This window comes from Miscanthus floridulus, chromosome 9 (genome assembly GCF_019320115.1).
Source record: "Miscanthus floridulus cultivar M001 chromosome 9, ASM1932011v1, whole genome shotgun sequence".
In the NCBI taxonomy this organism is placed as follows: Eukaryota; Viridiplantae; Streptophyta; class Magnoliopsida; order Poales; family Poaceae; genus Miscanthus; species Miscanthus floridulus.
The window spans coordinates 56,997,198-57,020,542 of NC_089588.1; the positions used below are offsets into that span (position 1 = coordinate 56,997,198).

General features: G+C 43.3%; 1 non-coding gene across 1 annotated transcript; it reads right to left on the reverse strand.

Annotated features, from left to right (window-relative positions):
- Positions 1-3,497: 3,497 nt before the first annotated feature.
- Positions 3,498-3,606, reverse strand: LOC136484477 (small nucleolar RNA R71). Its single transcript, XR_010765996.1, has one exon. It is a non-coding gene; the product is annotated as a small nucleolar RNA R71 (small nucleolar RNA).
- Positions 3,607-23,345: the final 19,739 nt, after the last annotated feature.

Below are 23,345 nucleotides of genomic sequence, written 5' to 3' on the forward strand. Positions count from 1 at the left end.
GAAGACCGGGCATTGGTTCAATCTACAGAGCCATGCACACAACCGGAGATTTCGATCCAGATTCATCTCTCGACAAGTCATCAGGCAAACTCTGGCATGTGACGCTGAGCACGTCCTCGCGCATTGAAGTTGTTGCAGACGGCGCACGGTTGCGACTTCGTGCGGTATTATTTCCCGGCCCGTAATGAATCTTGACTCTCTCAGATCGGAAGATGGCTCGAATCGGTATCCGAGTCAGCAAGCAAGTCTACGTCCGAATCCTCTTAACCAACAAGCAAGTAAGGAAGGAGGCGCGGGCGTACATCTTCAGAGCCATGCAAAGGAAGCATATACGTGGTGTACAGGGCCATGCATCAATGGACCGGTATCTACTCCGATCCCAGCGATACTTCGTACAAGTCCAAGTTAGATCACCGCGCAAGCCAACGACGGCGACGAGTATTCCGGCAGCGACAAAGGCTGCTCCTACTGCTCCTACACCATCGCCGATCGTGAGCTGCCTGAGTCGCCGACCACTAATATAAGGACGACGTCATCCGGGCTACTTACTCCGACCACGGACCACGTCGACCACATCTTGAGCAGCTTCGCCGAGCTCCGACCACGTCGACCACATCCCGAGCAGCTCTGCCGAGCTCCGACCACGTCGACCACGTCCCGAGTAGCTCCGCCGAGCTTCGACCACCTCGACCACAAGACTACGTCGCAATGATGATCGCCGTGAAGAACGGCGCTACGACAATCGCGACCACAGTCATGACGACAGGTCGAAAAGCTCGAGGACTGGACAACTTCATCGCCAACGACACGTCAAGCCATATCTCGAACATCGCAACACAGCGACTACACCCACCGGTCGTCAATAAAGCTAAGTATTATTTTTAATTGAAAATTTCTTCGATCATCGTACACCTCCGCCGACCACCCTTAGGGTGCGCTCCGCGTCGAATTTTCTCCATACATACAGTCCAAAACATGTATAAGTTTTTACAACAGTTCGCCGATACGTTTTCCTTCCTGCTTGAGAATCCCAGAGCCAGCACTGTCTCCGGCTCCACCCCACGCGTGCATGAGAGTCCGCCCTCTGCGCTACGGGTAGTCGGCAGTCGCTCCCTGGTAACACTGGCACTCTACACGCGGCAGCATTCCGTACCTCACGCTACGAGATGTTGGTCAGCCCAGGCTGGCGCATTCTTCAGGACAGGTTAATACATCGCGCTACGCCTCTACATAACAAAAGGGCTAAAAACAGCTAATGTTATTTTTCGAATATTACACCAAGTATAATTCATCGCCAACCGAACACCAAGTGTTTACTTCACCTCCTATAGAGAGGTCAATATATTTCGTACACCATCATGTACTACCACTCTCTGTGTTTATTTTTCAGGAACACAGTTCGGTCAGCGAGCTCATGCTTCAGGGTTCGCCAAGACCACTATGGTGCTCGAGGACTCTGGCCAGACCACGCTCGTGCTCGGGGACTCTGGCCAGACCACGCTCGTGCTCGGGGACTCGCCAGACCACTTCGTGCTCCAGGACTTCTCGCCAGACCACTCCGAGCTCCGACCACATCAACCACATCTCGAGCAGCTCCACTGAGCTCCGACCACGTCTCGGGGACTTCGTCGGTCGCTCCTCGACCTGTGCTTGGGGACTGCCTCGATCACTCTCCGACCACGGCTCGGGGACTTCGTCGCTCGCTCCTCGACCTGTGCTCAGGGACTTCGTCGCTCGCTCCTTGACCTGTGCTCGGCGACTGCCTCGATCACTCTCCGACCATGGCTCGGGGACTTCGTTGCTCGCTCCTCGACCTATGCTCGGGGACTGCCTCGACCACGGCTCGGGGACTTCGTTGTTCGCTCCTCGACCTATGCTCGGGGACTGCCTCGACCACTCTCCGACCACGGCTCGGGGACTTTGCGTCTCGACTACATGCGACAGGCAACTCGCATACAGTTGGGGATATTCTTTATCATTTAGACCTTGCTACAAGGCTCATACCTCGCCTTCCAGCAAGCTCGGGGACTACATCGGTACGATGCACCTGCCGGTGCATCTTGTATCGCCTGTACGATGGTTGGATTCTCAACTTAACTGGGAATTCTTTTTAGACCCTGGCACCACGTGCCTATGTCACCTACTACCAGGCTCGGGGACTAAGTGGGCACACTTCACCTTGCGGTGAATGTGTTTGTTTTTCGACCTCTACGCCTCTGATGATCAAGGACGCTACGCTTCAAGACGCACTTACATTTCTTTTCAGAAATATAAGTGGGCACACTTCCTGGATAGAAATCTTTTTCTTTCTTCTTAAGAGCACCATACATTCTTCGGACAACCTATTTCTCCGGAGACAACGGTGGTCGGAGATGTCAAGAACTCAAGCCTCACTGTTCGGAGAAGGTTGAAATGGCGTGTCGCATCAGAATACATGGCGCTCGGGGACTAGCTGTGGGGGATATACCCTCGGGTACCACAAGATGGTACATGGGCCGCACCATCCGAGGTGGCCCGGCCCGTGAGATCAAGGCGTACATGGCAAGATTACAAGTTGTACTAGATATTGTAATAGTATCAAATAGGATACTTTACTTGTAACCCTCCTCCTCTAGAGTATATAAGGAGAGGCAGGGGTCCCCCTCAGGGACAGATCATACAGTATACATCTCAATACAATACACCAAAGACACAGGACGTAGGGTATTACGTCGACCAGACGGCCCGAACCTGTCTAAATCGCTGTCTCTGCGTCTTGTGTCACCATCTGGTTCCTGATTACACGCATCCTACCGATAATCTACCACCACGGGCACCCCCCTCGATGGACTGCCGACCATATTTCGTCGATAATTACCAACAAGCATTTCTGACGCCGTTGCCGGGGAAGGTAGCTAGGCAATCATGGAATATTGAGACAACCATTGACCTCAGCTCAAACAGTCTTACCCTTGTTCTGTCTATATTTATATCTTATGTAGGGTAATGTATGACCAATTTTGGCCTTTCGACAAACTACATTGAAGATCTAGAAGCATTAATCAGGAGGACTAGATCTAAACTCAAGAAAGTTCCAGCTTTAGAATCAGAAGACAACCAAACAAGGTGAAGCTTAACACTTGCTTTCGAAGCCATGGTTGACAATACTCTCCGTGAGTTCTCTGCTCCAACTACGACCACCATCCGTACTGGACCGACGATTAATGTCGAAGACAATAGATTTGAGCTCAAGGCAGCTCTCATCAACATGGTGCAAGATAGCCAATTTTGTGGAAAGGCACATGAAGATGTGAGTGCTCATGTCCAACACTTTCTAGAGATCTGCAGCAATTTCACAATCAAAGGAGTTTCTAGAGATGACATATTACTTTGCCTCTTTCCATTCCCACTCTTGGGGAAGGCGAAGCAATGGTTCTACGCCAACAAAGATAGAAATACTACAAGGGAGAACTGCTCCACTGCCTTTCTAGCAAAGTTCTTTCCCACGGGCAAGACCAATGCTCTGCATGGAAGAATTTCAAGTTTCCAATAGCAACACGATGAATCTGTCCCTGAGGCATGGGAATGCTTCCAAGACTACATATCAGAGTGTCCTCATCACAGGATGGAGAATTGGCTACTAATGCAGACTTTCTACCATGGGTTGACCAACAATACCCGTGAGAATATAGATGCTGCTGCTAGAGGTGCTTTCCTATCACTCACAATCCTAGGTGCAACAACTCTCGTGGAGAAGATGGCCTCCAACCAAGGTTGGAATGAAGAACGTCTTCAGACCCACAAGAGAGGTGGAGGTATGCATCAACTCAAGGAGGTAGACATGTTGTGTGCCAAGATGGATCTGCTCATGAAGAAGCTTGAAGACCGAGCCAATAAGAAGCAAGAAGTCATGCACATTCATGATTCCCGCATGACATGTGAAGAGTGTGGCAACACTGGGCATTCAGGGAGCAACTATCCTAAAACCCATGAGGATGTGAACTTCGTCAACAATAACTACTATCATCCTCATTAGAATCAAGGATAGAATCAACAACAGAGGCCAAACTACCAAGGTAACTCTCAAGTTAATAATTTCAATAATCAACCACCCTTGAGAGAGTTAATTTCTGGCCAAGCAAAAATAATGGAGGGCTTATCGAGAAAAGTAGCTTCCAATGATAAAATCTTAGAAAATATGAACAATAGAATGGATAGTTTCTCCTTTGCCATTAAAAACCAGCATAGCTTTAATAAAATGATGGAATCACAAATAGCTCAGCTGCTGGCTGCTGCTATTCCTCGGACCGACAAAGGTAAGATTCTAGGGCAACCGGAAGATCTTGAAACTGCAAATCTTGTTGATATTCACAATGCAGCATACTAGTACACGGAGGCATCGACAGGAAGATGGATAGACTACTCCTTGCCTAAAAAGAAGGGTGATATAGGAAGACCTGTCATCCCCATAGCTATTGGACCTCATATATTCCAAGAAGCTGTCTGTGACTTCGGAGGAAGTGTGAACATTATGCCAAAGGTAATTTATGATAAGATTAATGGACACAAATATGCATTTGCAGCTTGCAGATCAGTCACTCTGCTACCCCAAAGGAATCCTTGAAGATGCCATTGTTCGAGTGGGACAATCATATATCCTCGTAGACTTTGTGGTTTTAGAAACAGGTGGAGATGTAAGGGCACCCATTATCTTAGGCCGACCTTTCCTAAGCATCATGAAAGCCATCATCTACATGGACAATGCCAAGATCTACTTCACAATCAAGGATAGAAAGAAGTTTACTTTCAAGAATCGCATACACTATTCTCTTGGTCATCCACAAATGGTGTACCTGCCCGAAGAGACAACAGTGAGCAAGAAGAGAAACATCCGAAGGAGGAAGAACAGGGCCAGATAGACACAAGAAGAATCAGTCAATATGATCAACACACTTCAATCAGAGTACGACCACCTCCTCACTTTGCCATTCCTTACCAAAAAAAGAAGATCTAGGCGTACCGACGATCGAGTGTACCATTGGACAAATAATCTTCCACAACACCTTCTACGACATCGGATCGGGTGTCAACATAATGTCCAAGGTAATATATGACTACTTATTTGGTGATGAACCTTTATTCCCTACATATATGCAATTGCAGATGGTGGACCAATCAATCCGATTTCTGGAGGGAATTGCAAAAGATGTCATAGCAAGAATACAATATCACTATGTCCCTGCCAATTTCATGGTTCTAGACATGGGAGAAGAAGAAGAAGATGTACCTATCATCCTTGGAAGACCATTCCTCAATACTACCAACGCGGTCATCTACGTCGGATATGGACAAGTCCACTTCTAATTTCCAGGAGAAACGGTGTTATTTCAATAGTTATATCACATATGAACAACCAAAGAAGACCCGCTCTAAGAAGAGACGTCGACCATCCCGTGCCAAAAGAATCAACTCCCCAAGAATGAAGAGGAAGAAAAGGTTGTGAAAGATGAACCTACTCCGCCAAAGTCAAATCCATAGACAAGCAGGTGTGGAAAGAAAAGGTGGTGTCATCATCAGAGTCACCATCACAAGAGGTGCAACCATCAAGGTCTCTATCTCCGGGACCGACAGATGCACCCAAAGAATAAATAAGATTGGCGGTAGTCCTATCCGGAGGACTTAAAAATCCAAACCCTCGCTAGGAGGTAAAATTGGTAGTTATCCATATTTACTTTCTCGCATTGTGTGAATTATTTTCACTTTAGCATATTTACTTTTCTATATTAGCAATGTATTTACAAAAAAATAAAATATATAAAATCCTAAGCCCCATGCGAATATCTCCCACATATGAGAATATTCATCATGGTGGCATAAAAAATGAAAATACCATGCATACATTATATGAGAAAATCCAAAAATATTAGACGAACATCATGCTAAAATTCTGCTACTTCAAAAATATTTTTGTTGGGTGAAAAGGGAGCAATCCACACACAAGGACGCTTTCGCAAGAGCACGTGAGCAAGCCCACTGATAAGCTGTTCTTGCTTGGTCAGACGAAAGGACACGAACGTTTTTGACCTCCAGCCACTGAGGACGAAGGTGCAGGCGGGCCAAGGAGGTTATAGCTGGCCGACGGGACCACTTGCTAGCAACAGGAGGGAGTTGGTGCCTGAGGCTGGCGGAGAAAAAGAAGACTAGACTGCCCTCGGCGAAATGGAATATTCCCTAGATTCGGGGTAGGTGTAGGGGCAGTTGCGAGGATCGTTCTCTGTTCGCCTCCATCTTCGGTCATTACGTGTGCTTGCTCGAGTAGCAGCCGTCAGGCAAGTCGAAAATGAAAGAGACAGGTTGCTGAGGGAGATCCAAAGGCTGCAGAGACTTGGAGCAGCATAGGCCATCCAGCCTGGCAAAAACATCATACTGCTCGAGGCGCTCGAGCTGGAGGCAGACTCAGAGCTATATGGCTCTAGCTCCCCGCTGTCAAGAGAGTTACAGCAACACCCGTAGCCGGTCGGATACAAACCACGCATCCTGGTTTTCGACGGGAAGACCAACCCAAAGAAGTTTATCACAAGCTACGAGACCGCCATATCATCGGCGAACGGAGATGCACAGATCATGGCGAAGTCGCTCATTATGGCAGTCGAGGACATTGCGCACGACTGGTACACATCGCTAAAGCCATTATCAATCAATTCTTGGCAGCATCTAAAAGCGGAGCTGTTAGCAACTTTTCAAGGGTACCAGCAGGGGGCAAAAACAACAAGAGACATCCTCAACTGCGTCCAGCGAAGCGATGAATCGTTGTCAGAATACCTGGAAAGATTCATACAAGTGAAGGCACAGGTCCCAAACTCCCAAACGTACCTGAGGCAACTGTTATCGCTGCGGCAATCGAAGGGTTGGCCGTGGGGCAGTGCGTGGCTAAACTAAGCCCTTGTTTAGTTCCATCCTAACTTCCAAAAAGTTGCTACAGTACCTGCCACATCGAATGTTTACGGCCCGTGTATGGAGCATTAAATGTAGACGAAAAGAAAAAATAATTGCACAGTTTGGTGGGAAATTGCGAGACGAACGTTTTGAGCCTAATTAGTCTATGTTTGAACACTATTTGTCAAATAAAAACGAACGTGCTACAGTAGCCCCAAAATCCAAATTCCTACGACTGAACACAACTAACCAGAAAACCTCCGACAACAGTCAAAGAGTTGTTTGAAATAATGGGCAAGTACGCCAAATCGGATGACGATTTCAAGAGGCAAAAGATCGCGCGCAGCCAGCTTGGCCCAGCGTCGAAGATGCCCAAACCACCCTCGACACCCAGGCAACAGAGCACAAAGACTTTTCGCACAATCAACAATTTGTTGGGGTTTAGTCCCACATCATGTAGCGATGGTGGAGGAGCACAACATATAAGGCGGAAGGAGCCCCCACCTATAAGGCTAGTCTTTTGGGTTGAGTAAGGCCCAAAGGCCTTATATGTTGTCAGCTCCGGTGGACCTGGGACCTGTGGGAGCGCAGGCTCGTAATGAGCCGGGCCGGCTGTAAGCCAGCTCCAAGATCGTGAACTCGGTGGTCACCACCGGTTCCAACAATTGGTATCGGAGCCGGTACCCGAGGTCAGAAAAAGCTAAACCCGATGAAAAAAATCTCGAGCGTCACATATGGCGGGAGCACCCCGATGTGTGACTAAGGGGGAGATTGTTGGGGTTTAGTCCCACATCATGTAGCGATGGTGGGGAAGCACAACATATAAGGCGGAAGGAGCCTCCACCTATAAGGCTAGTCTTTTGGGACTAAACCCCAACACAATCTACAAGAAGAGTTAGGCCAATTGGCACCAGAACAGCCTCAGGCCAGCCAGACGCAGCTCAACCCAAATCGCACTTTCGATCCAAGTATGCGAGGAGGCAGAAGTGGACGCGGCCCAAGAGGAGGGCGTGATAATAGAGGAAGAGGCAGAGGCCAAAGGCCACCGTATTGTGCAGTATACGGCGAGAACGCCGGCCACCTAACCAGAGACTGCAGGTATAACAAAATAGCAAAAGAGCTGAAAGAAAGGGACGAAGCTGTGAGAAGCAGCAAAGCACCTAAGCACGTCTACCATAATGCGCAACACGTGGCCAGTTTGCACAGTCAATTCTATGGCACACAGCCTTACTTCCCAGCAGGATACGATCCAATGCAGCAGCAAGCGTTCTCACAGCCTAAAATTCAGCAGCCTTTCGCCTGGCAGCAACAAGCGTATCAGCAGTATCAGCAACAGACACAATTCCCGCTACAGTCAGTAGCAGTGTCTTCGTCGGCGTAGCCTGAACAGCAGCAATCAAGCCAGCAGCAAGCAAAACAGGAAAATATAATCGAAAATCAAACGGTAAACAACGTACTCCCATCGCGTGGGCACATTTTCGCCATAACTGGCAGATCAAATCAAGAGCACGAAAACAAAAGGGCCAGAAGGGAGTACGACCGAAGAGTTCATACCATGTCACCGAGGCTGCCGTTGAATCGACTAGCTTGGTCACTGGTCCCGATCACCTTCGACGAGAATGACTTCCAAGTACGAGACTACCCACACTCTGACATATTCGTTGCAACGGCAAACGTTGCACGGTTCACGTTGCACAACATTTTGATCGACACAGAAAGTTCAACAGACATTCTATTCATAAAAGCTTTCGAGTTAATGGGCCTAGATAGGTGAACTTTGGAGCCAGCGGGGAACTCCTTATTCGGCTTTGGCGGAAAGAAAATAGACGCAATCGGGAAGAAAACCATCCTAGTGTCATTTGAGGAAGGCAAAAGGGTTCGCATGGAGACCATCATATTCGACATGGTCAACATGGACTACCCTTATACAGTGATATTCGGTAGAGGGTTTACCAACAAGTTCAAAGTCGTAAGCAAACAAAGTTATTTGTGCATGAAGATGCCTTTACCTTTCAGGGTCATCACGGTACACGGGGATCAACACGCATCCAAGCGAATAGAGGGAAAACCTATCCCAGGCTACAGCCTCATCAACGAAGTCTCCAAGAAGAAGCAAGAAGAAGAGCATGACCGCGAAAAGATTGTGACTCCAAGAGCAGAGGCCGTAGATGGCACTGAAAAGATCCCATTATCCAAATCCACACCAGACAAGTGTCCACATAGGCATAGACCTATCAGAGCAGGAGAAACAAGATCTCATAGAATTCTTGCATGAGAACAGTGTTGTTTTTGCTTGGTCAGCAAGAGACCTCCAAGGGGTCAGCAGAAACCTGGCATAGCACAACCTAAATGTGGCGAAGGGAGTGAAGCCACGAAAGCAAAAATTAAGAAGAATCTCAAACGAAAGGGCTGAGGCAAAAGCTGAGGTTCAAAGATTGTTGGACACAGGTGTCGTCAGGCTAGTCCAATACCTAGAATGGTTAGCAAACGTGGTAATGATCAGGAAGAAAAATGGTAAATGGTGAATGTGTGTAGACTTCGCCGACCTCAACAAATACTGCCCAAAGGATCCTTACCCTTTACCTAGGATTGACAAGCTCGTAGACATCGCCACAGGGTGCGAAGTAATGAGTCTGTTAGATTGCTTTTTACGGTATCATCAGATTTGGCTAAACCCCGAGGATGAAGAGAAGACAAGTTTCATCGTGCTAGGTTGGAACGTATTGTTATCGGCGAATGCCAGAAGGCCTGTGAAATGCGGGACCAACTTTTTCTAGAATGACGGACGAAGTGTTTCATGAACAGAAAGGCAAAAATCTAGTGGCATATGTCGATGACATAGTGGTGAAAAGTGACAAGAAAGAAACACATATTGAGGACCTGAATGAAACTTTCGCAAACCTCCGCAAGAGCGGGTTAAGACTAAACCCAGAAAAATGCATTTTTGGCATTCGAAAGGGAAAGCTGTTGGGTTGTTTAGTATCAGCGAGAGGGATAGAAGCAAATCCTGACAAAATTTCAGCAGTACTCAACACGAAGCCACCAACAAACTAGAAACAGATACAATAGTTGACTGGCAGACTAGCAGCATTGAACATGTTCATCGCAAGATCGGTCGAAAAGGGTTTGCCTTTCTTCAGAGTGTTGAGAAACTCAGATCTATTCGAATGGGGCATTGAGCAGCAGCAAGCCTTTGATGACCTCAAGACTTATCTGACCAAGCTCACAACTTTGACAAAGCCTTCGCCAGGGGCAGCTCTGTTACTTTACTTGGTCGCGTCACCAACAGCAGTAAGTGCAGTTTTAGTAGAAGAAAAGGAGTACGAGAACAAGTTGAAGCAGTTCCCAATATATTTTATGTCAGAAGCTTTGTTTGGAGCAAAGCTTAACTACTCAGAGGTCAAAAAGATAGCATACACTGTGGTCATGGCATCGAGAAAGCTAAAGCACTACTTCCAGGCCCATCACATCAAGGTACTATCAGCTTAGCCACTAGAAGTTCTATTATGAAACAGTGAATCAATAGGCCAGATCAAAAAATGGGCAGCCGAGTTGAACGAATACACAATTGATTTTGAGCACAGGTCAGCAATCAAATCACAGGTGCTAGCAGACTTCATTGCAGACTGGACACCCTCCGCATTTGATACAACCCTACAATTCGAAGAACCACTCTAGACCGTGCATTGCGACGGAGCATTGGGAGCGTCAGGCGCAGGGATCGCAGCTGTCCTGATTCCGCTGAATGGTCCGAAACTAAGATATGCGACACGACTTCAATTCCTAACCACCAACAACATCACCGAATACGAAGCAGTCTTATTGGGCCTACGAAAGCTAAGAGCACTAGGGGTCAGAAGGTGCATTATCAAATCCGACTCACAAGTGATTATAGGACATGTCGAAAAGACATTCGTGGCCAAAGAGCCCGAGCTCACCAAATATCTCGCCGCGGTAAGAAGAATGGAGAAAGATTTCACGGGTTTCAGCCAAAGGCACATTCCAAGGGCCAAAAACGCCGAAGCTGATGAATTGGCCAAGGCAGCAGCTCAAAACCTACCATTACCACCTAATGTATTCTTTCAAACATTGACAGTCAAGGCCATCAAGGAAGAGGAAGATCACCTAGCAGCAGTACATGTGATTTCTGGCGAAGACTGGAGATCCCCGATAATTGCTTTTCTGTCCAGAAGCTACGAACCACTGGGCAAGCATGAGACCGAAAGAATGAAAGCAAGAACCAGGCATTATTCGATCATAGGCTCAGACCTATACATGAGTGGAATCATGGCTCCTCTGCTCAAGTGCATAAGAAGGCAACAAGGGATGGAACTCCTAGGCAACATTCATGTAGGATTGTGCGGGGCACATAGAGGGCCACACGAGATGGCTCACAGGGCGATGAGGCAAGGTTTCTATTGGCCATCTGCGGCCAAAGACGCCAAGCAGTTAGTAAAAACATGCGAGAGTTGTCAAATGATCGCAAGAAAGCTAAGCACGTCGGCTAACCCTACCACATCCATCATCCCAACTTGGCCTCTACAACGATGGGGCATCGATATCGTCAGGCCATTACCACCAGCACCGGGCAATCTTCATTTCGCAGCAGTGGCCTTAGAATATTTCTCCATGTGGATCGAAGCAAAAGCACTAGCAAGAATCACCTCAAGAACACTGATAAGCTTTGTGTGGTAGAGAATTATATGATGATTCGGGGTACCAGCCTATATAACAGTGGACAACGGAAAATAGTTTGGCTGCACCAATTTTAGAAATCTCTATTTCAAGCTCAATATCATGCTCACCTTCGCTTTAGTTAATCACCCTCAGAGCAATGGCTCAGTCGAAAGGGCCAACAGACTGATCTTTACAGCAGTCTCCAAATCACTCTTCAACGCTATGAAAGGAAAATGGGCCCAAGAGCCAATCACTTCGGTCTGGGGTCATAACATTTCTCGGTCGAGAGTGACAAGCTTTACTCGCTTTCGGCTCCTATATGGTGAGGAGGCCATCACCCTAGAAGAACTGAAAGTGGTCTCTTTAGGACACAAATACAAGCAACAACACCTATACAGCGGCAAGTCAAAGTCGAAATGATAGAAACATCCTGGCTGCAGGCCGCCAATAACTTAGACGCTTACCACGCAGAAACAAGAGCTTGGAGAGACAAAAAAGTAGTCCGAAAGGACATCAACCCAGGTGATCTAGTCCTCATTCGCCACCTAGATAAACAAGAAAAACTTCAATCACAGTGGTATGGATGGCTGACCGCTAACCCCTTTATCCTAATGCGTTCCACGCGTTTTGGTGTTCTTGTTGATATTTTGTAGGATAACACATGAGATCAAGAGCAAGCTCACCCGGTCTTTTTCATCTCGCTCCACCCATGGACGAGAAGGCAGCTGGCAAATCTGCTCTGAGAAGCATCACTTAACTTTAACATTCGACCACGACAACATCTAGCTTGGGGAAAGAGCATCCCCCATGTATCTAGATAAGTATTTCTTTTCCTTTTATTTTATTTCTAAGTTTGCTTTATAAAAAAACTAAAACAAAATAAAAATTTATCTTAGCTATTTATATATTAGTAAGGTGTGATCTTAAAAATGAAAATAAAATAAAAAGAGTGTCTCTAGTTTTCTGTTTTTAAGAGCTAAGTAAATAAAAGGACTCTAAAGATAATCTCTTAAAATAGAAATGATGAATAGTTGCTCTATTATAATTTCTTTCAAGTACTAAGTTTTCAGCCTTGAATTCTCCCGAGTTTTGGATGTGACTGTTTTGATATGAGAATTTACTCTAAACTTGAAACTCGTGGGTCGCATATGCTTGATCTAAGTCTAGGTAATTGACGGATATGATATGAGAAGGTTTGAGCTGCTATTTATCTTGTTCCAAGTGATACCAAAGTTCTGGAGAACTATCTTTTGAAAAACATAAAAATGCTTCATGATGAGTTCTTGTATGACAAAGCTTGAATTCCTACCAGACTCATATATGATATTTAGATTTGGAAAACTTCCATATATATGCTTCTTGTTTTGTATTGAGTCTAGTCAAGCTTTGTTGACCCTTATGAGAGGTTTGTCATGCTCTTAAAATCTAGATCACATACACACCACCCACATATGCACTATTCCTACACTGGGGGTAGGTGCAAAAATATGCCATTTCATTTAGATACATCCAAAAATATTTTACTCCCGCACTAGGAGTGAACATAAAAAATATTCTTGATAGGTTTTTCATCCACCAAATAAATGCTCCAAGTTCTTGTTACTATCTCTCAAAAAGTTTTCTTGCAGAAAAGAAGCATGGGTTATGCAAATTTTATTCATGAAAAAATGGACAAGTGTCTGAGATATCTAAAACAATGGGTACTTAGATGCTTTCCTAAAAAAAGAGAGATGAATAAGATAGCCCATGTTTTCTTACAAAGTATTTTCTAAGTTTCAAAAGAGAGATATGTTTTCAAGGAGCAAAGTAGAATTAGATTAGCTACCGTATATATCCACTATACATCCACACAGATGCACATCTTGATTTGATTGTATGACTTAACTCTCTTTGGATCCGAGGTTTGACTTTACAATATATGTATTGCAAGTATGCTCTTTCGTGCTTTCTTCACTCTTATGAGCTCCATATAAGCTTTAGTTAAAGGAAGAAAAGAAGGGCATAACATTACCATTGCCTTGGTGAGGATCCACAAATACCACATATATTGTGAGACTTGATAGTGTCATACAAAGGAAGCTCTGAATTTTATTTTGAAAACTTATAAAAAAACTCTAAAATAATAGTTGTGCAAAGAACTTGAGACATAGTGCTTGACTTGATCATTCTGTCTTTCAATTGCTCAAGACCCAAGTGAAGGATAAGCAACCCCATGGTTGAAGGTAATATGGGTGAATTTGAAAGTCAGATCAGTTTATTCTAATTTGGAGGAGAATTCTTGTTTGAACACATGTGTACTTTTGAGGAGTGAAGGCATCGAAGCAACTCCTGATCCATTGTTGAGTTTAGCATTGCTCAGAGACGAGCAAAGGTTAAGCATGGGGGAGTTTGCTGACGATAGTTAACAAACATTATAAACCATCAATATAACTTGTAGAATGCATGAAAATGATCACCAACATAGGTTTAGGGGTCTAAACTAACAAATTCCATGAGTTTTGGTGAATTTGTGCTTTCAGTAGGGTTTATCCAGACAACCGTCAAGGTGGACCTATATGTTAGAATTAATCGTGCTTATCCGCAACAAGACAGACACCAGAAGGATCTAGAAGACACTAGAGGACGCCACGCTGTGGCAGAGAGGAGGAGGCTGCCAGGTGGGGTTGGGTAGGCCAGCTAGCCCCCTGGGTCCACCTCTTAGCCACTCCTTCGAAAGTCGGTTCTCCACCGCCTTAGGGTTTGCATCTACGCCATCCTTTCAAGTCGGTTTGATCCAAGGGCTCAGAATTGATGCTCCGGCCTATATATATCATCTCCTACCACCCTCCCTCAAGCATATTGCATCCAGTCAAGAAGACAGAAACCCTGATCATCCTTAGAGCTCCACAATATTCTAGGGCATAGCTAGCTAGGTTAGATCTAGAGGGAGGCAAGCTTCACTTGGATTCCTAATCTTGTCAAGAGCGTGGCTTGCTATACCCCTTGTATCCTTTTTTTTATTTTTCATTATTCATATGTTTGCTACAATTGATTTGACGTTATTCTTAATATTATTCATGTTCCTAGTTATCATGTTCATCGTTTACTTTGATTATATGCTTAGTATAGCTTGATTATCATTATGTTCAAACATAAGATCGTATAGCACTCGCTCTCGTGTACACGGGATGAGTGGTCGACATTGTGTAAGCGTGGTGCTTATACGTTGTTTACCTATAGATGCACCCTATATTTCGGGCCATGTGGTAGATCGCTGATGTGACACTCCCATTGAGTCCTTTGTAGTCTACTCCTAGCCTAAATAGCATGTATGGCCCTAATGGGAATTCAAGCTTTGTGATACAGGAACTCATCATGTAGCATTTTTTATTTTTCAAAAGATAAATCTATAAAATTTTAGTGTCACTAGGAACAAGACAAACAACAGCTCAGACCTTCTCATATCATTTTTGTCAATTACCTAGATTTAGATCAAGCACATGCTACCCATGAGTTTCAAATTCAGAGTAAATCCTTATATCAAAACAGTCGTATCCAAAACTCAGGAGACTTCGAGGCTGAAAACTAGGTACTTGAAAGGAATTACAACAGAGCAACTATTCATTATTTCCATTTTAAGAGATTATTCTGAGTTCTCTTTATTTTATTTAGCTCTTAAAAATAAATTAAAGCAAACTAGACACACCTTTTTATGTTGTTTTCAATTTTACTAGATCACACATTATTACTATAAATGACTCATGCAAAGATAATTTTTTATTTTGTTTTTAGTTATGCATCTTTTTCACATAATAATTAAAACAAACCAAGTAAAACAAAGGGGAAAGGAATACTTACCTAGATACACGGGGATGCCCTTCCCCCAAGCTAGCTCTTTCGGTGAGGGGTCGGTGTTTTAAGTCCTTCGAACCAGACTTCTCCTTGCGAATTTCATTGATCACGTTCCTCGGTTTGCTCTAAAGACGGGGATTCTTGTGATGATGCATCTAATGGTGATGTCACCTTCTTCTGCCAAACCCGTCTTGGTGTTGAGTTTTGATTTTGGTTTGACAGGTTCAAAACTTTCACTTGTAGAAATTTGGGAATCGACTAACTTCCCCACACTTTACTTTAAGTGTGTCCTGCTCATAAAGACAAGGTAGCGATCAAGTGCATGGGTTCTATTGGTGGGAAAACACCAATAGAACTAAAACTTTACTTATTCTTCTCTAACCTTAGGCACATTGAACAAGATGAAGTTGATGTTATGTGCTTGTTCATTTATAACATGGGTGGTAAGATCAGAAGATTAAGCATAAATGAAGAATTTAATTACATTTGGCCAAAAAGGTTGAGTTTCTTAACCTATGGAAGGATTGTGCATAAGGTATTAATATTTACATGATTATGACTATCATCTTCCAGAGATAAGGTGTGCAACTTTTTAGCTCCTTTGGTTAAAACTATAAGATCAAGAAAGTGGTATTTAGGAAACAAGCTTAAAGAATTAAACATGTTGAGTTAGTTAGGTTGGATCAAGTAATGGAGTTGTAACCCAAACATGTTTGTTTCTTATTTATGTGCCTAACAGAATCAAGAAAAAATTCTTAAAATAATAATCATTTACCTTAGCATGTTACCTTTGTCATTGAAGCGTGATGACACCCTGTGATGAAGGGTAGATGACTCATGATGGTCCCTCCCTTTTGCTTGAAGTTTTCCTTGTTTAGGTAGCCTCGTATCTTGAGCTATTCATGAGCTTCTTATCTCCTAGATTGCACCATTTCTTTCTCATTGTTGGCATTTCTTAGTGCAATCACCAAGTGTGGAGGTTTTAAGTCTATCCTTGGCAACGGCGCTAGAAATACCTATTGGTATTTTTTAGCACCATCACTAAGACTGAGTTAACCTTAGTGATGCCACCAAGAAACACCAACTATGATAGTTCTTAACGATTATAGAAAATATCCACAAGCGCACGGATCTATCATTGTAGCATCACCCAGAAGTATTCAGGGTATTGCTATTTATATTTTCCCAAAGGAGGGCAAGGTGTAAAGAGTCTAACATGAATATGAACAAGATTACATACTTCCATAGTGGACCATAGTTCATGATAGGGGTAAAAATGGTAATTTTAGGATAGTGGACACACATCTGAGCCAACCTCAAGGATAAAAGGAAAACAAAGAATAAAAGAATGTTCCTAGGTGGAGCCGGCATGTTCTAATATGGCTGTGCAAAGAATAGTTAATAATCATACAACATATATAGTTAGAGCTAGAACTAAGTGTAAGATAGGTCAGGATGCAACCAGTACTGATCTGCCAGCAACCTCATGTGACAATTTAGACTCCTACACCCTACCCAAACATGAGAGATTACAAGGGACGGATAGGGCTGCCACCACCTACCGTCTACCTCTCAACCGGAGAGTAGGAAATGTATTCACCTGTCTCTCCATACCAAAGCACCATGTTTGCGTATACAGAAGCTATCTAAATTTTCCTGGGTCCTCGACCCTACGGATCGACAGGTAAAGAACTTGGGCACACCCAAAGGCACGATGAACCACAACCTCAACTTAGCTCTAATTCTACTCGTATAAGTCATATGAATAATTAAGCATAAAGTTCTACATGTCAAGATCATAACATATAAACTATATGCTAGTTCATATATCATGATTATAACATGAAAACTATAGTCTAGTTCATATGCATTGCTATATTGTAAGTTTGAGAGCATGACTATGGAAGAACTCTTTATAGTATTCATACCAAGATGTTACTCTTCTTTCAAGGAGCCAAGCCTCCTTGATAGCTTTGCTAGCTCACAATACTACTACTAAAACTAAAAGAGAGTACAAGTAGAGAGGTGAGGTGTGTAGCTCCAAATGATGTGTGTGTTGAAAGGTGAGACTACCCCTCTTCTCATACTAGTGACGCAGTTGGTTTGGTGCTGAAGAATAAGGAAACCACCAGGAACTGTCTATGCATGGCGGCATGCAACCACCAGAGGAGCGTGGACCCGAGAGGCGATGACAGTGGTGCGGCCGCACCCAGGGTGCGCCTATAGCCTGGTGGGCCTGGACCATTGCCACGTTGGTGGTCAACCCAAATTCTTCGTTGGAGTGGGCCTTCGCTAGGTTCTTTGTTGTAGAATCTGCATTACGCTTTCTCGTTTGCGCCTTTTGCTTTATTTTCCACTTGTATTCGACTATGTGTCCTGCAAAATGTGTTTTCTCCAATACAAGTGGAACTATATTAATAGTAAAGGCATATGTGTCAAAAGATTATTTATTTCTTGCTTTTTGGACTTTATTTGATGGACGGATTTGATCGTTAGTGACCCCAACAAATCCCCCAAGATTAACCTTTGCTCTTCCCGAGCAAATAGCTAAGTACTTGGTTGTTGATCAGGAGTTGCTACTATGATAAGTGTCATGCCTATAACAAAGTATTCTTCCTTAATTTAAATAAGTTGGCTTTTTCCCACCCTTTACCATGATCCCTATGGGGTGTATAGCTTTTCTAAGTTCTTGGGCGGTTGCAAGATAGAACGGTTATAACAGAATCACCAATCATTCTTTCTTTGATTGACCATCTATCTGAAGGTTTTATGAGTTTTGTAAAATAAATATATGTTCCTCAAATGATTATCTTGATCGCTCAATGTGTATGAAACCTCACCAAGGCATTTGGAATTTTGCCTTTTTTCATATCCTACCACTAATGGCTTTTGAATGGAGTTTTGGGTAGGTATGAAAGTGGAGCATACTTGCATCACATATTTTGCTAAGTCAAAAATCGGACCGCAAGGAGATGCAAATCATACACTTCAATCAAGACATGCAAGTATGTGGAATTTTTAGAAAGTTCCTAATTCTAAATATTTTTGGTACTTCTTAAATCATGGATCTCTCTCTTTTGGATGAATGCCTTTTATTTGAAACTATGGGCTATCTTTATTTCCTTCTTTCTTTTTCTTTTCTTTTTCTTCATGCTCTTTGGCATGCATTTTTTTCTCTCATGTCTTTTGGCATGGATATTTTTCTTTTCTTCCCTTTTTTAGCATAGCCCGTATCTTTCTTTTTGGCATATGAAACTTGAGAGAGAGACACATGATACATGAATGGAGTAATTATTTGATGAACGAAAAAGCATGTTTGTGCATAACTCTCAGTGTAAGAGTTTGCAATTTATTTGTGGGTGTACGTGTGTCTTGATTATGGGTGCATGACAAGAATCTTAATAGGGGTCACAACAGTTTGACAAAGCTCAATGTAATAACAAGTAGCATATGACTAAGGTTTTGAATGTATATCATGTTATATGTCCTTGGTAGGTATTCATAATCATTGAGTAACTTTTGATTTTAATATTTTTGAAATTAAAATCTCTGGATGTCAAGTCTGTCTTAGAACAAAGTCATAATAAATTCTATTTGTACCATATCATAACTCGCAATAACTTAGAAAAGGAAGCATGCATTTGCAACCCACAAGTTTTCAAGTTTTTAGGATGAGATATTTTTAGCCAACAAACTTAAATCTTGGGGAATACTAAGTTATAACCTAGTCACAGATGAATTATAGACAGAGCAACTATTCATCATTTCAACATAGGAGAAACTAAATGTTCCTAAAACACATATGAGAGTGGAATAAATATTTTTGGTGTTTTTATAATATTTTATTTTTTTAGTATTTTTGAATTTTTAGATTTTTAATGCTAATAAATAAATGAATATAGAAAATAAAATATGAAAACTTAAAAATATATATGGTACCTCTATGGGGGTCCTCCCTCAAGCTAGCTCGAGGCCTATGATGAGTTACTTGGTGAAGACTCTAAGGCACATTATTTGCTTTATGTATATATATTTTTATGATTTATTAAAGAGTCTATATTTAGTAGTTTTGATTTAGTTATCAAACAAAACATCATGTTTTAATTTGATCACGGCAAGCTAATTGATCTAAGCACCATGCTTAAATTAAACAGCCTATGAAAGCATGATCGCGCAAGAACCATTCCCAAACCAAAATATACTTATATAAAACATGGTAGGATAATAAAGGTTTATTTAATGGTAAAGAAAAGGTGAACTAATCTACACTATTATTTTTCTTTTACCATGTATATTTCATAGTTTTATTAGAAAGTCTAAGCAAATTATAAAGGATAACTACCGATTTACCTTCGGCAAGGGCTCACCGTTTAAAGTCCAATGAGCAGGACTCTTCTCCTTCAATTCTTGATTGCTATCAATTTTGTTTGACTTTGGTGGTGTGGTGGTGGACTTCGGAGCTCCTTCTTTTTGTTTCCACCCCTTTTCCTTTTTTGGATGTGTGGGAACAACCTTTGGTGGTTCTTCTTTTTGTTTTGGGTTGTTCTTTTTTTGCTTCGGCCTCTTTTTGTTTTTTTTATTTTTCTTGATGAGGCTCTCCACCAGTTGAGTTTGTATCTCAACCTCCTTTATATCTTGTGGGTTCAGCCCATATTTGATAGGATCATGGAGCATTGCTCCTGCCTAGGCCGAAAGTCGAGCTTCTCTTCTTTGCCATTGATGTCGAAGCGGATTTCTCCAACTCCAACATCAATTTGTGCTCCAGTGGTGTTGAGGGATGATCGCCCAAGGATGAGGGGTGATTCCTTCATTGTTTCCATGTCCAACACCATGAAGTCGACTAGGACGAAGCCACCCTAGATTTTCACCGGAATATCTTTAGCAATCCCCGCCGAATAGCGGACCATGGAATCGAACAGCTGGAGCATCATTGGCGTAGGTGTGAGTGGGTGAAGTTCAGCTTATCAAACATGACCTTGGGCATCATGCTGACGTTAGCCCCTAGGTCGCACAAGGCATGATCAAACTATTGGGTGCCAATGGAGCACGTGATTGTGGGGCACCTAGGGTCTTTCTTTTTCTCGGGTAGATAGTTGAGTATAGCTGCGCTACATTCTTCCGTTAGCTTGATGACCTCCATGGATGGCAAGGGTCATTTGTTGTTGATGATGTCCTTGATGTACTTTGCGTAGGAAGGTACATGTAAGAAGTCCATTAATGGGATGCTCACATGTATCTTCTCTATCATCTCTACAAAATGAGCAAATTGCTCATTCATGCCCTACTTCCTCTTTCTTGTGGGAAACAGCAAATAGCTTGTATCAGCAACGTCTTGTGGTGCCATTTCTTCATCTTCGTCTTGATCTTTTTGTGTTTTTGTTGATGGTGAAGGTTCCTCCTCCTGTTGCCCTTGTGCTTTTCCTGCATTATGGTTAGGGTTTGGTGGATCACGAGTGGACTTACTACCCCTCGTGGTCACCATATTAACTTTTTCAAGAGAATTCTTGGGTTGCCCCGGGATCTTCCCTTCATTATTTATAGGAATGGCAGCAACAATTTGAGCTAACTTTGTTTCTATCATTTTATTAAAGCTCAATTGATTTTTAACAGAGGAAGATGAGCCTTCTATTTTAAAGTTAATATTTTCTAGCATTTTGTCATTATAAGTTAGCTTTTTAGTGAGGCTTTCATTTATTTTTGCTTGCCCTAGGACCAGGTCTTTCAAGGTAGGTTGATTTGAATTGTAATTTGAATTGAAGTTTGAATTACCTCCTTGCGGGCGGGACTGATTGTTCCACCCGTTATTGTTACCTTGTCGAGACCCGTTATTGATGTAGGCGGCGTCTTCACAGGTTTTGGGGCTGTTGTTCCCCGAATGTCCGACCTTACCACAGACTTCGCAAGTCATTTGCGAGTCCATGGTCCGAACGGTGGCCTTCATGGCTTCCTTCTCGTGGGCCCTTTTGTTCAGTCTTGAGAGTAACAAGTCTATTTTTGCGGCAAGCATATCCGTCTCCTTCATGGTATGCATGCTTTTTTGTTGTTTGTGTTCCTCTCTCCAACTCTGATTAGCCACCATTTTTTCGATGAGAGCCTTAGCTCCATCGTTGGTTAGGGAAAGGAATGCTCCTCCAGCAACAGCATCCATGTGCCCCTTCGACATGGGCATAAGCCCCTCATAGAAGTTCTGGAGCACAAGGTAGTTTTCCATTCCATGGTGCGGGTAGGCTTGGATGTAATCCTATAGCCTCTCCCATGCCTCGGTGATGGATTCTAGTGAAGTATGATGGAAGTTTGAAATTTCCCCCTTAGGGCATTGGTTTTGCCCATGGGGAAAAACTTCACGAGGAACGCCGTAGAACATGTGTCCCATGTACTAATAGCTTCTTTATCCTTGTAGAACCACTGTTTCGCCTTCCCCATAAGGGAAAAGGGAAATAGATGGAGCCTTATGCTAGCTGGCACAACGTCTTTTATGATGATGGTGTCGCACAGCTCTAGGAAGTGTTGCAAGTGTGCACTTGCGTCCTCGCTGAGCAAACCGCAGAATTGGTTTGCCTACATCATCGTGATCATGCCAGTGCGTAGCTCGAAGTTTCCAGTACCCGTGTTGACAGCGGGCCTAATGGGCATGTTGGCAATAGTGGGGGTGGAGTAGTCACAGAGTGACTTGGCCATAGCAGTAGTAGCGGATGGTGCGGGGGTGACTGCTCAACTATCAACGGGGTAGTAGAAGAAGAAGCGGTACAGGACCGACTCTTCCTTAGGAGTGCCTCCAGGTTCTCTGTGTAGTTGTTCAGTAGGTTGTAACCGGTCATACACTATCCTGTTTTCATCAACAAGAAGAAGAAAACAAGCAGAATTAGCCTGCATAAACAATGGTTACCAATACATGCATGTGATCATGATCACGTCCTACTAGATTCTTTTAACCTATGCCCTCCCCGGCAACGGCACCGGAAATGCTTGTTGGCATTTCTTAGCACAATCACCAAGTGTGGACGTTTTAAGTCCATCTCTGGCAACGGCGCCAGAAATGCCTGTTAGTATTTCTTAGCACCATCACTAAGATTGAGTTAACCTTAGCGACGCTACCAAGAAACACCAACTATGATAGTTCTTAACGATTATAGAAAATATTCACAAGCGCACGGATCTATCGTTGTAGCATTCCACCTGGAAGTATTCAGGGTATCATTATTTATATTGTCCCAAAGGAGGGCAAGGTGTAAAGAGTCTAGCATGAATATGAACAAGATTACATACCTGCACAGCGGACCATAGTTCATGACAGGGGTAAAAATGATAATTTTAGGATAGTGGACACACATCTTAGCCAACCTCAAGGATAAAAGGAAAACAAAGAATAAGTGAATGTTCCTACGTGGAGCCGGTATGTTCTAATATAGCCATGCAAAGAACAGTTGATGATCATACAACATATATGGTTAGAGCTAGAACTAAGTGTAAGATAGGTCAGGAGGCCACCAAGTACTAGTCTGCCAGCAACCTCATGTGACAATTTAGACTCCTACACCCTACCCGAACTTGGGGGATTTAAAGGGACAGACAAGGCTATCACCACATGCCACCTACCCCTCAATCGGAGAGTAGGAAATGTATTCACCTGTCTTTCCATACCAGAGCACCATGCTTGCATATACATAAACTACCCAAATTCCCCTGGGTCTCCGACCCTACGGATCGATAGGTAAAGAACTTGGAAACACCCAAAGGCACGATGAACCACCACATCAACTTAGCTCTAATTCTACTCATATAAGTCATATGAATAATTAAGCATAAAGTTCTACATGTCAAGATCATAACATATAAACTATATGCTAGTTCATATATCATGATTAAACCATGAAAACTATAGTCTAGTTCATATGCAATGCTATATTGTAAGTATGGGAGCA